Here is a 16718-nt window from a genome sequence, read left to right on the forward strand (position 1 = left end):
ACCCAAGAGGGTCAGAAAACCCCAAGCAGAATAAATACAAAGCATATCACACCTACATACATCATAATCAAACTGTTTAAAACCAAAGATGAGAAAAATCTCTAAAGCAGCCAAAGGGAAGAGATACATTAAATACAGGTGAACAAGAATATGAATTACAGCTAACTTTTCATTAGCAATAATGGAAGTCAGGAGACAACAAAACAACTTTTAAAAAATGCTTAAAGAAAAAAAGTGGTCCCCACAGAATGCTATAATAAGTGAAAAATATCTTTCAAAATTGAAAGAGGAGCTGTTCTTTGTTTCTTCTTCTTCCCCTTACCTTGAAAATAAGGACTATACTCCATAAGTATGGGCAAAACTGAAACAAAGCAACCCCAATAAAGTCTAAAGCCAGCTCTTGACAGGATCAAAGTGAGCCACAAGAAAACTCAACTCTCCCTGAAAAGAACATATCATTCAGGGTCTCTATAAATTTTCATCCATTATATCCAGCACCTATAAATTAAAACAAAACAAAACCCAGCAAGCAAATCAACAGAAAAGAGAGCCAGAAGTAATTTAGAGTTTTGATTTGAGTTACCAAAATAACTTTTAAAAGTTCAAAAAATAACAGATAATTTTAACAGAGAACTGGAACTCATACAGAAGACTTAAATAAGAATCCTAGAACCGAGGGAGGGGAAAGGGCAGTTGTGACTGAAATTAAGAATTAGATAGATGGTTTGAGGTACTATCTAGAATCAGCAGAACAGTGGACTAATAAACAAGAAGAGAGGTCAATAAAAAGTACCCACATAATACACAGAGAGAATTAAAAGGATATAAAATATAGAAAGGAAAATAAGAGATCGAGTGAAAATGTCTAGAGGAGAGAGAGAATGGGACTAAAGAAATATTTCTGAGAATTTTCCAAAATGATGAAAGAAAGAAATGCACATACTCAAGAAATCTACAGACTTGAAACAGAACAAATACAGGGAAAACCATTCTTAGGCACATCACACTTAAATTGCTGACAAAGACAAGGAGAAAATATTAAAGCTGCATGAAAAGACAGGCACAGTAGCTTTGTGGGAGAAACCATAAGCTAGGGCTGGCTTTTCAACGGAAACTGTTGAAATCAGAAGACAGTAGAATGACATCTTTAAAAAAAGAGGGTGGTAGGTGGGAGTGCTAAACAGGAATTCTGTAATCATTGTAAAGATCCTTCAAAAATGAAGACAAAACAAAGATGCTTTCAAACAAAAGCTAAGAAAATAAATATTAATTCTTTAGATTGAAGGAAAATTATACCAGATAGTATTATGGAATTGCAGGAAATAATGAACCCTGGGAAGGGTAAATTTGTGGGAAGATATAAAATGGTATTAATGTTAAAACAGTTATTAAGTGATTATAATATCTTGTGAGGTTTAAAACATGTAAAAGGAAAATATATGACATCACTAGCACAAAAAGCAGGAAGGGTACTCTGATTCCAGGTTAGATGGAGTAAGTAATACCTTGTCTCTCCCACTGAATACAGAGGTACAACTTGGAAAGAATGCATAGAGAAGCTATTTGAAGACTATGAAAAGGAAATGGTAGTGGGTGGATTGAAGAAAACGGAAATTCTAAGTACTAATAAGTTATGATGAGTTTCTTATTTTGTACCTCCTCTGGTATCTTGCAGCCTGGACCCAAGGTAGCCAAACCCTTGAAGTGGGTACCTTGTATGAATAGAGGGACCTACAAGAGAAGTCTCCAGAGAAGCCCTCTGGTTTTGATTCAAGGAGCAGGAAAGGGACTCCTGATATACCAGAGAGAGTGGGAGAAATCCCCTCAGTGCTATCCCTCCACCCCATATCTCTTACACCTGGGTCTCCTGAAAAGTCCTATGTTGCTGTTGGCAGTAGTGACAGTACCAACAGTGAGAGCCCACATGTGCCTAAAACTCTGACAGATGGGAAAACTCCTTTCCAAAAAGGGGAGCTGTGGTCTCAAGAAAGCAGGACAAAATTCCATTGTCTTTTTTTCCTCTTTTCATTTCTCTTCTGTTGTGTGGCTCCAGAAATGGGTAGAATCACAGAAAGTAAATGGCAGAGTGAGATAACTAAAGCCACAGTTTCTGGCCATAGGACCAAGAAGGGGAGTCCTTGAGAACCAGAAAATATCTGGGAAGTCAGAGAGAATGAGGAACTTGGAAAAGAGACCCCATAACATTGTATGTGAACTCTTGTGCCTATTCCCAAGCTGTACACCTGTGGATCTGACTCTAAATATCATACCAAAGACTTTGAGAAGAGAACTATGAGAGAGACCACCTCCCAGGTACCAGACAAACCACTGTGTCTTATATGTGTGAGGCAGGCATGAATAGCATTGCAAAGTCTTTGAAAATTGAAATAACATCAGAACATGAAGCCACAGAATGTTGGTCAGAATTTTTAGCCTGAACCCAACTAGGTTGATTGTATGCTAAAACAAGACTATCAGCAATCTCCATAGGACTTAATCTAGACCCAGAGTCTTCTCATGATCTATTCAAAATGTCCAGCATATGATAAAAATTACTTGGAATGCAAAGAACCACGAAAAATCCAAATCATATAGGAAAAGATAATCTACAGACACTAATTTCTAGATGACACAGGTGTTGAAATTATCAAAGACTTTTAAAGCAGTTGTTATGAAAATGTGCCAAGAAGTAAGGATGAATACTTTTTTTTAAAAACGATTTTATTTATTTGAGAGAGAGCATGAGCAGAAAGAGGGGCATAGGCAGACTCCCCACTGAGCAGGGAGCCTGGACCTGGGGCTCAATCCCAGGACCCTGAGATCATGACCTGAGCTGAAGGCAGACACTTAACCGACTGAGCCCCCAGGAGCCCCAGGATGAATACTCTTGAAACAAATGGATAATAGAAAATAGCAGCAAAGAAACAGAAAGAGTAACAACACAGAAGTTTCAGAACCAAAAATGTACACATTGTCTTTCACAGTGATAAAATGAAGTATCTATCTCACTAGCCAAGACCAAAGAGCAAAATGGAGATGAAAGTGTGAGTGAATGTGAAGACAGATCAGCAGAAATTATCCAGCCCTAAAAACAGAGATTGAAAGGAAACGAATAAAGCCTCAGGGAACTGTGGAACAATTCTACAAAGTGTAATATGTCATGGAGTCCTAGAAGGAGATGAGAAATATCCCATTGCAACAAAAAATATTTGCAAAAATAATGGCTAAAAACTTCCTAAACTTTGTCAAAGGTATAAACCTAGAGATTTTAAAAGCTCAGCAAACCCCAAACAGGGTAAACTCAAAGAGATCCATGCCAAGACACATCAGAATAAAACTGCTGGAAGCTAAGAGCCAAGATAAAATCTTATAAGATGACAGAAACAGATGATGCATTACTTATGAAGAGCAAAGGAAAATGATGATTTAAATGACTATAGATTTCTCATCAGAAATTATGAAAGCAGAAGGAAATTAAACAATATTTTTATTTTTATTTATTTTTTAAAGATTTTATTTAGAGAGAGAGCATGAATATGCATGCACAAGTGGGGGGGGGCAGAGGGAGAGAGAGAATCCCAAGCTGAGTGGGGAGCCCCACTCAGGTCCAGGCTGGAATTTAGGACCCTGAGATCATGACCTGAGGTGAAATCAAGAGTCTGATACTTAACCGACTGAGCCACCCAGGTGCCCTAAACAATATTTTTTAAAGCTCTGAATGAAAAGAACCCTCAGCCCAGAATTCTATATACAATGAAAATATCCTTCATTAATGAAAGTGAAATAAAAACTCTCAGGTGAAGGAAGATGAAGAATTTACTGTCAGCAGACCTGTTTAAAATAAATGCTAAGAGAATTTCTTTTTTTTAAGATTTTATTTATTTATTTGAGAGAGAGAAAGAGAGAGAAAGAGCACAAGACGGGGGAGTGGGAGAGGGAGAAGCAGACTCCCCGCTGAGCAGGGAGCCCGATGCGGGACTCGATTCCGGGACTCCAGGATCATGACCTGAGCCGAAGTTAGTCATTCAACCCACTGAGCCACCCAGGCACCCGCTAAGAGAATTTCTTAAGACAAAAGGGAAATGATATAAGGAAACTTGAAAAACCTAGAATGAAGGAAAGGCAAGAGAAATGGTAAATAGCTGGGTAAATATTATAAACTTCTACTTCTCTCCAGCTATTTAAAATATGTTTGATGGTTGAAGGCAAAAAAGGGAACAGTCTGATAGTGTTTTCAATGTGTGTAGATTTAATACATAAGAAACTATAGTATCAAGTTGGGAGGGTAAAGGGACTTTATATGGTGATAACTTTCTACATTCCACCTGAAGTTGTAAAATGTTTATTTTAGAATCAACTGTAAAAAGTTACACATATATAATAAATCCCAATAACAAAGACTATACAGAGATATAGCAAAGAACATAAAAAATTAAAATCTTCAAATAATCAAAAGAAGGTAAGAAAGTAGACCAGAGCAATGAAAAACAAAACTAGTAGACAAATAATTAAATGGTAGCTACAAATCAAGACATATCAATAATTATATAAAATATATATGGTCTCAACACAAATATTTAAAAATAAAGGTTGAATAAATAAAAACACAAGACCCAACTCTATGCTGTCTATAAGAAACTCACTTCAAATGTAATAATACAAGTAGGTAAAAAGGAGAAGGATAGAAGAGACATCATGCCAACACTAATTAAAGGAAAGATGAAGTAGCTATGTCAGTATCAAAGTAGGTATCTGAGCAAAGATATTTACCTGGGATGATGAGGGCCGTGACATAATTATAAAAGGGTCAATTTACCAAGAAGACATACAGTACTAAATGTGTATGCACCAAACAATACGCTTGCAAAATGTATGAAGCAAAAATTGACCAAACTGAAAGAAAAAGCAGACAAATTAACAATCATAGTTGATATCAACATTCCACTCTCAGTAGTTGGCAGAATGAGCAGACAGAAAATTAACAAGATATAGAACTCAACACCATCAACCAACTGAATTTAGTTATTTATAGAATGTCACTCTACAACAGCAGAATATACATTCTTTTCAAGTGAACATGAAACATTCACTAAGATAGATGGTATGCTGGGTAATAAACATTAACAAATTAAAAGAAGTGAAATTATACAAAATATGTTCCCTGATTGAAATGGAATGAAATGGAAAATCAGTGAGGGAAAGAAATCAACGAAATCTACAAATTTTTGGAAATTAAGCAACATACATCTAAATAACCTATGGGTCAAAGAAGTCTCAAAGGATATTAGAAAATATTAGAATAAAAATGCATGATTATGAAACCATGTTTAATACATATTCTAAGTCAAGAATAAATATTGTAATCTCTAGGTTAACCAATAAAGAAATAATACAATGAATAACTTTTCCAGTTATCTATTGCTACATAACAAACTGGCTGTCCCCCAAATTACTGCTTTTTAAAAATGTTATCTATTTTTTTATAAATTCAAGTATAATTAATATACAGTATTTTATTAGTTCCAGGTGTTCAATATAATGATTCAACAATTCCACACATTACTCAGTGCTTATCACGATATGTACTCTTAATTTCCTTCACCTATTTCACACATCCCTCACCCACCTCCCTTCTGGCAACCACCGGCTTGTTCTCTATATTTGTCTGTTTTTTTTTGTCTTTTTGTTTGTTTGTTTTTGTTTGTTTTGTTTCTTAAATTCCATGGATGAGTGAAATCATACGATATTTGTCTTTCTCTGACTTCTTTCACTTAGGATTATACCCTCTAGGTCCATCCATGTTGTTTCAAATGGCAGGATTTCGTTCTTTTTTTATGACTAATATTCCATCTAAATTCCTGCTTTTAAAAATTGAGATAGAACTAACATATAACTAATTTTAAGTATACAACTTAATGATTTGATATATGTATATATTGTGGAATGATTACAATAAATTTAGTTAATGTCCATCACCACACGTAGTTAAAATTATTTTTTTCTTGTGATGAGAACATTTAAGCTTTACTGTATAACAACTTTTAAATATACAGTACAATATGGTTCACTATAGTCTCCATTCTGTATGCTATATCCCTAGGACTTCTTTATCTTATTACTGGAAGTTTGCCCTTACCCATTTTATCTGCTCCTCATCCCATCACTGGCAACCACCATTCTGTTTGCTGTATCTATAAGTCATTTAAAAAAACGTTTAGATTTCACATATACATAATGATACAGTATTTTCTTTGACTTATTTCACTTAGCATAATGATCTCAAGGTCCATCCATGTTGTTGCTAAAGACTAGATTTCCTTATTTTTAATGGCTGTATAATACTCCACACACACACACACACACACACACACACACACACACACACACACACTTTCTTTATTTATCTCTTAATGGACACTTAGGTTGTTTCCATGTCTTGGGTATTGTGAATAATGTTGCAATGAACATGGTGGTACAGATATCTTTTTGAGAGAGTGATTTAATTTCCTTCAGGTAAATGCCCAGAAGTGAAATTGCTGGATCATATGGTAGTTCCATTTTTATTTTTTTGAGGAACATCCATACTGTTTTCCATAGTGGCTGTACCAGCTTACATTCCCACAAATAGTGTACAAGGGTCCCTTTTCTTCACATCCTCGTCAACACTTATTTCTTGTTTTTATTTGATAATAGCTATTATAATAGGTGTAAGGTAATATATCACTGTGGTTTTGATTTGCATTTCCCTGATTAGTGATGCTGAGCACCTTTTCCTGTACCTGTTGGCCATCTGTATGTCTTCTTTGGAATAATGTCTATTAAGATATACTTTTCTCATTTATTAATTGGATTTTTTTCCTATTGAGTTGCATAAGTTCTTTATGTTGGATATTAATCCTTTATTAGATAAGTCACGTGCAAATATTTTCTCTCATTCTATAAATTGTCTTTTCACTTTGTTGACTGTTTCCTTTGCTGTACAAAACCTTTTTAGTCTGATGTAGTCCCACTTATTTATTTTTGCTTTTGTTGTCTTTGCTTTTGTTGTCAAATCTAGAAAATCATCACCAAGACTGATGTCCAAGAGTTTACCACCTATGTTTTCTTCTAGGAGTTCTATGGTTTCACGTCTTACATTCATGTCTTTAATCCATTTTGAGTTGAATTTTGTGAAAATTATAAGATAGTGGTTCAGTTTCATTCTTTTGTATGTGGCAGTCCAGTTTTTCCAATACCATTTATTGAAGAGACCATTCTTTCCCCTTTGTATGTCCCTGGCTCCTTTGTTGTAAATTAATTGACCAAATATGTGTGGGTTTATTTCTGGGCCCTATATTTTGTTCCATTGGTCTATGTGCTTGTTTTTATGCCAAAATCATTGTTTTGGTTACTATAGCTTTGTAATATAGTTTGAAATCAGTAAATATGATGCCTCCAGCTTTGTTCTTTCTCAAGATTGTTTTGGCTACATAGGGTCTTTGTGGTGCCATACAAATTTTAGGATTGTTCTATTTCTGTGAAAATGCCATTAGATTTTTTATAGGGATTGCTCTGAATCTATAGATTGTTTTAGTTTGTATGGACATTTTAACAGTGTTAATTCTTCTAAATCCATGAGCATGAAATAGCTTTCCATTTACTATGCCCTCTTCAATTTCTTTCATCATTGTCTTAGTTTTTGATGTACATATCTTTAACCTCCTTGGTTAAATTTATTCCTAGGCATTTTATTCTTTTTGATGTGATTGTTAATGTGTTGTTTTCATAATCCTCTTCCTGGTAGTTCATTACTAGTGTATAGAAATACTACTGACTTTTAGATATTGATTTTGCATCCTGAAATTTTACTGAATTAATTTATTCTAACAGTGTTTTGGTGGAGTCTGTAGGGTATTCTATGTATAATATCAAGTCATCTGCAAAAAGAGACAGTTACAATTCTTTCTTTTTGATTTGGATGACTTTTTTTCCCCTCTTGCCTAATTGCACTGGCTAGGACTTCCAGTACTCTGTTGAATAAAAGTGGCAAGAGTGGGCATCCTTGTCTTACTCCTGGTCTTAGAAGAAAACCCTTCATTTTTTCACTGTTGAGTACAGTGTTAGCTTGGGCTTGTCATATATGGCCTTTATTGTGTTGAGGTACATTCCCTCTATACCCACTTTTTTGAGAATTTTTATCAGGAGTGGATGTTGAATTTTGTCAAATGCTTTTCCTTGTCTATTGAGATATAATTATATGATTTTTTTTATCCTTCATCTTGTTAATGTGGTGTATCACATTGATTTGTCCATGTTGAAACATCCTTGCATCCTGGAATGAATCCCAATTGGTCATCATGTAAGATCCTTTTAATATATTATTATATTCGGTTAGCTAATGTTTTGTTGAGAATTTTTGCACCTTTGTTCATCAGGGATATTGGCCTGTAATTTCTTTTCTTGTAGTGACCTTGTCCAGTTTTGGCATCAGGGTAGTGCTGGCCTCATAAGTTTAGAAGTGTTCCCTCCTCCTCTAATTTTTGGAAGAATTTGAGTAGGATTGGTATTAATCTTTAAATGTTTGATAGAATTCCCTGGTGAAGCCATATGGTCCTGACTTTTGTTTGTTGGGAAGTTTTTGATTAGTGATTTAATCTCCTACCTAGTATTAGGTCTGAGCAGATTTTCTCTTTCTTCATGATTCAGTCTTAGTATGATGTATGTTTCTAGGAATTCATCTACTTCTTCTAGGTTTTCCAATTTGTTGGTGCATAATTATTCATGGAACTGTCATGATCCTTTGTATCTCTACGGTATCAGTTGTAACATCTTCTCCTTCATTTCTAATTTTGGGTCCTCTCTCTTTTTTTTCTTGGTGAGTAAAGGTTAATTTTGTTTCTTTTCAAAGAACCAGCTCTTAGTTTCATTGATCTTTTCTACTGTCTTTTTAGTTTCTATGTCATTTATTTCCTGATTTTTGTTATTTTCTTCCTTTTACTAACTTTGGGCTTTGTTCTTCTTTTTCTAGTTCCTTGAGGTATAAAATTTCTTGTTTCTTTTTTTTTTTTTTTTTTTTAAAGATTTTTTATTTATTTATTTGAGAGAGAGAGAATGAGAGAGAGCAAGCACATGAGAGGGGGAGGGTCAGAGGGAGAAGCAGACTCCCTGCCGAGCAGGGAGCCCGATGCGGGACTCGATCCAGGGACTCCAGGATCATGACCTGAGCCGAAGGCAGTCGCTTAACCAACTGAGCCACCCAGGCGCCCTAAAATTTCTTGTTTCTTAATGTAGGCATTATCACTGTGAATTTCTCTTCAGCTGCTTTTGCTGCATCCTATAAGTTTGGTATGTTCTATTTCTAATGTTATCTGTCTCAAGATATTTTCTATTTTCTGATTTCTCTTTTGATTTCTTCTTTGACCTATCATTTGTTCAGTAGGATGATGTTTAGTATCCATGTATTTGTGGATTTTCCAGTTTTCTTATAGTAATTGATTTCTACTTTCATACCATTTGTGGTTGGAAAAAATGCTTGATATGATTTCAGTCTTCTTAAATTTATGAAGACTTGTTTTGTGGACTAACATATGATCTATCCTGGAGAATGTTCCATGTGCACTGAAGAAGAATGTGTATTCTGCTGAATTTAGATAGAATATTCTGTAAATGTTGTTTAAATCCATCACTAGTAATCAGAAAAGTTCAAGATAAAACAGAAACAATCAACTTTATTGAATCCATCATATAGGAAGGAGTGTAATTCAGTTAATATTAAGTGTTGGTATGGCTGTGGTGTAGGTAATGAACACTCACTCATATGCTGCTGATAGGTCTAAATTAATATAGGCTCCTTGAAGAGCAGTGTAGGAGTGATACAGTAAGGCTCTCACCTGGAAACACATGGTGGGATAATTCAAGGAGGTTTGATTTACAAAGAGACTATTTTTGAAGGTGTAGGCAAAGGAGCTGTTACCACCCTCAGACTGGAAGGAAAAGGAAGTGAAGATTCCTGGAACCCAGAAGGAGTGAATCTTGTAGAGGTGCAAGTCCCCTTCAGTTGAGGGTCACAGATGGCAGTCTTGCAGGGAGGAGAGACAGGTGAAGAAATATATGAACCCTACTCTACCTCAGATATTCTGCTGGGGTTCTCCACTGGATAAACCCAATCAAGAGTGTAAAGGTCCTTTGATGTGGTTCATCGATTCAGCTTCCCAGGTTGATGAGAAGATCTGGAGGGGCAAACAGAAACACCTGGCGACATCAATAGTTAATGATGTTGAAAATATTTGTGCCCGATAACTAGCTATTCCACTGCTAAATATAGCTAAAGAAACGTTGTCACGTGTATATAAGGACACATGTACAAGCATGTACAGTAATACTGTTGAGAATAAATCAAAAATAACTCAAAATTGTATCAGTGGGGGGACAGGATGGTAGGATGGACATATGATGAAATATTATACAGCAGTTCAAAGGAATTAATTATATCTTTGCTTTTTTTTTTTTTTTAAGATTTTATTTTATTTATTTGACAGAGAGAGAGACAGCTAGAGAGGGAACACAAGCAGGCGGAGTGGGAGAGGGAGAAGCAGGCTCCTGGCCGAGCAGGGAGCCCGATGCGGGGCTCGATCCCAGGACCCTGGGATCATGACCTGAGCCGAAGGCAGACGCTTAACGACTGAGCCACCCAGGCGCCCCTATATCTTTGCTTTTTAACATGGATGTATTGGAAAACAATGTTGAGGGAAGAAGCAAATTGCAGAATGAGGCAACATAAGTATAACTCTGTATTAGTTTGGAATACTTTTGGCACCATTAACAGAAAACCCAACCACAGTGGTTTAATCAAAGAGGAGCTTATTTTTCTCACATTGAAGAGTTAGACTATCCAGAGCTGGTGCAGCTGCTCTGGGATATGTACAAGGAGGGTTCTTTCACTGTTCTTAGTGTATGGCTCCCTTTTATGGCTTCTAGGTGTTTGGTAGCAGCCCCCTATCTGTGCTTAAAATTATATCACTTCAGATTATTTAGCACATCAGTTAACTTGGATTTTTCCACGTCTTTAGTATTAGTTTTCAAGTAGACATGAAATGAGTAAATATTTTTCAAGTCAGGTGAATTTAATGAATAAAAACCTGAGAAAATGTGTACCTTTCTGGTGGACAAATTCTGTCACCCCCTGTGGTGTGTAAAATGAGAGGAGATGAGGTCCTCTGTGACTTGGGAAGGTAAAAGTGTATTAGGGCAGGTATCAAGCTGACAGTCTGACCACAACTGAGTCACACACCTCCTTACATCACCCAGTCTTCATCTATGGAACAGTAAGAATGCAAACTCCAGCTCTCTCCACTATCACAAGAGGGTTTAATAAGCTTGGCTTTATAGACAAATGGCTTCTACTTCTGACTTGTGGCTGCTTGTACCTCTCTGTATTTGAGTATGGTACAATCTGTTAAAAAGGGCAAGGGGAAATAAAGGGAGTCCTATCAGATAATTTATCATCTGCAAGACCTATTAACTGCTGTCTTATGGATTGTGAATACATCTGTCAGTTTAGACAATTTAAGTATTTTTAGTTATGTATCACTACATGACAGAAAATATTTCTCTCAAAAATACGGTCCTGGCAATTAGAAAAATCTGACTTTTTTTCTCATGTAGAGTATCATTTTTGAGTATGTGAGGCACTGTAATAAATGCTTTAGATGAGTAATAACAGAAATTATACTGGCTACCATTTATTTAATGTATGGCATATATTAGACATTGTAGAAAACCCTTTATAAGCCTTAGTTCACTAATCCTTGTAACAACCTTATAGGTTTAACTCAATAGGTTTATTAAAAAATAGATTTTGTTAAATTAGCTAAATGACTGGCATACAGTAAATGCCCAATTAAAGGTAATTTTTAAGTATGATTATTATTGTTATGTTCATGTCACAGATGAAGAGGCAGAGACTTGGAGGGCTTAGCCAGCTTTCTAAAAGCTGCACAGCTAGTAAGGGGTAGAGCTGAAACCAGAATTCAGGTCTGCCTGGCCACAGATCTGCATTAATTATAAAACTCTACAACCCCTTCTATGTCACGGTATTTAACACTCTTAACAACAACCCTAGCTCAGGATAATCTTTATTTTTCAAATTAGGAAACTAAGTTTCAGAGAAAATAATTATTAATAATAATGTATTTCATGACTTATGCAAGGCACTGCTGGTGACAGCTGGGGTCCTTAGGAAGCAGATACTCAGGTGATTAGCATACTGGACATTTCTTAGGGAGTGCTCTGGAGAGCAACACCTGTGCAAGGGAAGGGAGGAAGCAGGAGTGGGCCGAGAGGGGAGAGGGGCTGTGACACAGCCTCAGTGAAGACCTCAGCCAGGCCCACCGGGAGCTCTGAAGCAGGGGAGTCCTTTAGGGTTATCTTGAGTTGGGACGAGGTCCCCTGAAGGACCCCTAGGTTGATTAGCCATCCCTGGAGATAGCTTGGGGAAGCTGTTTTAGGGAAGGCAACTTTGCTTTAATGGAGAAAACTCTCAAAGAGGCCGGTCTGCTCCCTGCACTCACAGCAGCTGGGCTAGGAAGTCCTTTACTCCTAAAGGGAGAAGATCTAGGAGCCACATCACAGAAGGCACTTCAGGAAACAAAACCTTACTAAGAACAAAATTTGCAGGTTTTTTTTTTTTTTTTTTCATGCTATGATGCTATTCCTATTTTATCTAGAAGCTGATTTAGGGACTTTGCATAATAACTTTAATTTTCATTTCCCCATTTTAAGTCCAGTCTTGGTTAGCCACAGCTAACCATGAGTATATTATAATACTGCCACTAATATGAAAATTAATTATATTACTCCTGGCTAGAGAGTTACAGTATTACTACTGAAGATTCGAGGGGTCTCACTTTAATTCTTTACAGTGGGGGCAGGAAAATTTGTACATCTGCAACTCCCAAAATTGGTTTAACACTAGTGAGCCTTGAATCCATGATGTGTAGAAAGTTACTTTAAATTCGGTCTAAATCTCTTCTAAAAGATTTCACACATTGGGAATTTTGCCGATTTTCCTTTTGTAACTGTTTTGTGGGAGGGCACAGTTAAGGTTGAGCCCTAACCCCACAAGGAAAGATAAGTCAGTCTTTCACCACATTCTCACGGGTGGAAATTTAAATAAAGAAACCAAACCACACCCTTTCTTTTTTTTTTTTTTTTTTTTTAAAGATTTTATTTATTTATTTGAGAGAGAGAATGAGAGACAGAGAGCACGAGAGGGAAGAGGGCAGAGGGAGAAGCAGACCCCCTGCTGAGCAGGGAGCCCGATGTGGGACTCGATCCCAGGACTCCAGGATCATGACCTGAGCCGAAGGCAGTCGCTTAACCAACTGAGCCACCCAGGCGCCCCTAAACCACACCCTTTCTTATGATGCAGTCCCACAAAGTTTTAACATTTACATCCTTAAAATAACAGTAACCCTATTGTCTCTCTTAATAATAAAGTTTTTAGGTTTTCTGATCTCATATAAAATAAATAATGTATGGGTATAATGTCTTACACGTACTAAGCACTCAGTAATCATTTAATGAGTTGAAGTGTCATTACTAGTAATTTTGCCAAAAATATAAAATTGGCAACAACCAAATATTAAAATCAGTTCTTACGTGTTACATCTCTGAATGTGAGATCTAAAAGCAAAACCACTCACGAGGGGTTCAATTTGCTTAGTAAACGTTGATTCTCATAAAGCCTCTAAGGTTTTGTTCTAGTTTCAGAATTCCACGTTGGATCTATTTCTGAAGATGGCGTTATTCTGAGTCAGTCTTAGAAACAATCTATTTTACAGATGAGGAAATCAAGACCCAGAAAAAGTCCACACTAATGACAACAGGGCTGAAACCTAGGCGACTTTCTGTTCTATCTCATGGTCATTGCAGACGTGACGGGCAGGTTAGGGGGGTGAGAGGGAAGAGGTAGCATATAACAGTGACATGGATTTCAGAAGGGGAAAAAAAAAAGGAGATTAAAGTGTTCAAAAGATTCCAGGAAGAAAATTCATGGAAACAATTATGAAAGATCAGTTGAAAAGACAAAGGTGATAATATTATCTTATTGACAGAAGTCCAGAGATGGTGCCACTCCTGAAAATGTCATTTTATTTTATTTAATGGTAAATAAAATACTGTAATGCAGTATTAAAAACTTGTTCATTTTGTTTAGAATATTAATAAGACAGTCTAAACTTACAGGTACAGAAATATAATAGAGCATTGCTCAAATGGTTTAGAATTGGTTTCTTTAATAACTAACAAATGTGTCACATAAGTCCAGTATAACATTTTTATTGGCACTTGAAATAAATGTATTACTCACTAGTGGATGTGCCAGAAAGAAAATCCCCACCCTATTTCCACCCCCACAGAGCTACAAATGATTATTTATTAAGCAGTGACAGAGTGACTTGGAGTGCAAAACAGAAGTCCTCATGGCTATCTGTGTTCTTAAAGATTAACTTTCACATAGTGTTAAGATCAAAAAACATTTCACTATAAAATCATCCCATAAAAGAAACCAAAACTCAATTGCTTCTGGTGCTTGAAATTGTAACTGGCTTAATTTCTGAGTGATACCCTTTTAGACTTTTAAATATCCTGTTTTCTATATTTACTGAATACAATGAATTTAAGTTAGGTATTAGCTGAAATACCTCCCACAGGAAAGCTTTCAAAATTGAGAGTGTAGGCTTGCTTTACCCCTCATTTATCTAGCTCTAATGTATCCTGGTCAAATCTAGGTGGGTCTTTCCCTTCTGTTTCCAGTAGACTTTAGATGCTCTGAGAATTTTCAGCATCCTATGATACTAACCTAGAACTGGATAAAGCTAACGTGAAGTATTTAGCTAATGTTTCTGGCTTCAAAAAAGTCTTGTACACTCTTCTGGGCCACGCACTATACTAAGCGCATAGCAGATACCCTAGAAATATTGGTTAAGGAATTTCTCTGCCAGGATGGAAGTGTGAGGAGCAGCATGGTATTACTCCCCAGAGAAACAAGCAAAGCTAGAGAAAGCTATAAAAATACAACCTTTATTTAAAGTCTCTGGAAAGAGTCCTAAGGGCTCAGAACCAATGAAGAAACATTTACTCAAGGAAATCTACTAAAACTTGGTAAGAATATTAAATCATGATCCATTCTCTCCCTTAACCACCTGCCCCTTGCAGCCCCAAGTCAGCTCAGCTTGGCAGAAGCTCCGCTCTGGGAGATTGTGCCCAAGAAGATGGGCTGCCTCTCTCCTAAGCTACCAAATAAGGGTTACCATATCTCATCTGAAGGACAAGCGGCCAGCATTTCTCATGGCCCCCCCTCCCCCAACTCTGAACTTAAGTGGCCAAATTCTGGTGGGTAGCTGATAGAGTTGAGGGCTTTCTTCTTCCATTGAGTCCCACAGGATAATGACTGTATTCTGGAAATTGCAGGCCAGAATCCTGGGGCCCTGATCTCTCTCATGCCAGCTCACTTACAGGGCAGAGTTGTTGAGAATCAACCCAGAAGACCAGAGGCTACTGCCCTACCCAGCACTCAGAAAGTGGCTCAGAGATGTTGCCCAGGGGGAGAATCAGTCTATAAGAGAGGAGAGCTTGAAACTTCTCCCCAAAGGAACTGACTTTATTTGAAAGAGAATGTGGAGAAAATCAAGCCTAAGGTCATCCTCAAAGACAAGAGCTCTTTTTAATTAGGAGCAACAAGCTAAACTGTAGACCAGCTAGTTCACCAGAGAGAACCAGGGAAAGAGACAGCTAAGAAGGGTCCTCCCCTGGTCAGGATAAACCTCAAAATCTGACTTCAAAAACTACCCCTGTCCAAATTGAATTCTGTCAGACTGCTGGGCACTTCATGCCTCAGGGCATGCCCTGAACAGTAGAGCAATCAACCAGTAATTAGTGGAACCTGACGGTTGGGTGTAATACCAAATGTGGCAGACAGCCTATCAGAAAAATCAGAAAGGGAGACAGTTAAAAAGGGCCCTGGAATTTAGTTATAAGTCTCAAGAGATTCTTGTAAGTTAAGATGTGTATGTGGTAAGCCCTAGAGCAACCATGAAGAAAATAACTCAAAAATATGGTGAAAAAAAATCATTAAAGAGGTGTTCTACATGAGTCATACAGAAAACAAAAGTAAAATGATGGATATTTCTACCAATACACCAATAATATATACCAACAGTAACAGTGAGTATGAGTGGATTAAACAATCAAAAGGCGGAGACTGTCCGACTGCATAAAAATCAAAATAACTCCTAGTTGTAGCTCTGTGACCTTTGGCTAGCTTGGTGAACTACAGGTTAGGGGACTAAATCTGGGCAACCACCTGTTTCTATAAGATTTTACCACACCACACTCACATCTATTCATTTATGGACTGTCTACGGGCGCTTCTGCATCCAGCAGCCATGTCAAGAAGCTGTGACAGACTGCGTGGCCTGTAAAACCTAAAATACTTACTGTCTGGCCCTTTACGAGAAAAGGTTTTCTTTTTTTTTAAAGATTTTATTTATTTGACAGAGAGACACAGTGAGAGCAGGATCACAAGCAGGGGGAGAGGGAGAGGGAGAAACAGGCTTCCCGCGGAGCAGGGAGCCCGATGCGGGGCTTGATCCCAGGACCCTGGGATCATGACCTGAGCTGAAGGCAGACGCTTAACGACTGAGCCACCCAGGCGCCCCAATCTGCTGACTTCTTAACTA

This window comes from Halichoerus grypus, chromosome 12 (assembly GCF_964656455.1).
Source record: "Halichoerus grypus chromosome 12, mHalGry1.hap1.1, whole genome shotgun sequence".
Classification (NCBI taxonomy): Eukaryota; Metazoa; Chordata; class Mammalia; order Carnivora; family Phocidae; genus Halichoerus; species Halichoerus grypus.